The sequence below is a fragment of the Hemibagrus wyckioides genome, linkage group LG06 (assembly GCF_019097595.1).
Source record: "Hemibagrus wyckioides isolate EC202008001 linkage group LG06, SWU_Hwy_1.0, whole genome shotgun sequence".
Lineage (NCBI taxonomy): Eukaryota > Metazoa > Chordata > Actinopteri > Siluriformes > Bagridae > Hemibagrus > Hemibagrus wyckioides.
The window spans coordinates 45,565,213-45,567,522 of NC_080715.1; positions in this window are offsets into that span (position 1 = coordinate 45,565,213).

The following is a 2,310-nucleotide window of genomic DNA, read 5'->3' on the forward strand; positions in this document are numbered from 1 at the left end:
TCTCCACTACACACTGTACACTCTCCACTACACTCTGTACACTCTCCATTACACACTGTACACTCTCCACTACACTCTGTACACTCTCCATTACACACTGTACACTCTCCACTACTCACTGTACACTCTCCACTACACTCTGTACACTCTCCACTACACACTGTACACTCTCCACTACACACTGTACACTCTCCACTACACTCTGTACACTCTCCACTACACACTGTACACTCTCCACTACACACTGTACACTCTCCACTACTCACTGTACACTGTCCATTACACTCTCCACTACACACTGTACACTCTCCACTACACTCTGTACACTCTCCACTACTCACTGTACACTCTCCACTACACTCTGTACACTCTCCACTACACTCTGTACACTCTCCACTACTCACTGTACACTGTCCATTACACTCTCCACTACACTCTGTACACTCTCCACTACTCACTGTCCACTGTCCACTACACTCTGTACACTCTCCACTACACTCTGTACACTCTCCACTACTCACTGTACACTCTCCACTACTCACTGTACACTGTCCATTACACTCTCCACTACACTCTGTACACTCTCCACTACTCACTGTACACTGTCCATTACACTCTCCACTACACTCTGTACACTCTCCACTACACTCTGTACACTCTCCATTACACTTTGTACACTCTCCATTACACTCTGTACACTCTCCACTACTCACTGTACACTCTCCACTACACTCTGTACACTCTCCATTACACTCTGTACACTCTCCACTACACACTGTACACTCTCCACTACACACTGTACACTCTCCACTACACACTGTACACTCTCCACTACTCACTGTACACTCTCCACTACACACTGTACACTCTCCACTACTCACTGTACACTCTCCACTACACACTGTACACTCTCCACTACTCACTGTACACTCTCCACTACACACTGTACACTCTCCATTACACTCTGTACACTCTCCACTACACACTGTACACTCTCCACTACACACTGTACACTCTCCACTACACACTGTACACTCTCCACTACTCACTGTACACTCTCCACTACACACTGTACACTCTCCACTACTCACTGTGCACTCTCCACTACACACTGTACACTCTCCACTACTCACTGTACACTGTCCATTACACTCTCCACTACACACTGTACACTCTCCATTACACTCTGTACACTCTCCACTACACACTGTACACTCTCCACTACACTCTGTACACTCTCCACTACACTCTGTACACTCTCCACTACTCACTGTACACTCTCCACTACACTCTGTACACTCTCCACTACTCACTGTACACTCTCCACTACTCACTGTACACTGTCCATTACACTCTCCACACTCTCCATTACACACTGTACACTCTCCATTACACACTGTACACTCTCCACTACACACTGTACACTCTCCACTACACTCTGTACACTCTCCACTACACTCTGTACACTCTCCACTACTCACTGTACACTCTCCACTACACTCTGTACACTCTCCACTACACACTGTACACTCTCCACTACACACTGTACACTCTCCACTACACTCTGTACACTCTCCACTACACACTGTACACTCTCCACTACACACTGTACACTCTCCACTACACTCTGTACACTCTCCATTACACTCTGTACACTCTCCACTACACACTGTACACTCTCCACTACACACTGTACACTCTCCACTACTCACTGTACACTCTCCACTACACACTGTACACTCTCCACTACTCACTGTGCACTCTCCACTACACACTGTACACTCTCCACTACTCACTGTACACTGTCCATTACACTCTCCACTACACACTGTACACTCTCCATTACACTCTGTACACTCTCCACTACACACTGTACACTCTCCACTACACACTGTACACTCTCCACTACACACTGTACACTCTCCACTACTCACTGTACACTCTCCACTACACACTGTACACTCTCCACTACACTCTGTACACTCTCCACTACACACTGTACACTCTCCACTACTCACTGTACACTGTCCATTACACTCTCCACTACACACTGTACACTCTCCATTACACTCTGTACACTCTCCACTACACACTGTACACTCTCCACTACACTCTGTACACTCTCCACTACACTCTGTACACTCTCCACTACTCACTGTACACTCTCCACTACACTCTGTACACTCTCCACTACTCACTGTACACTCTCCACTACTCACTGTACACTGTCCATTACACTCTCCACACTCTGTACACTCTCCATTACACACTGTACACTCTCCACTACACACTGTACACTCTCCACTACAC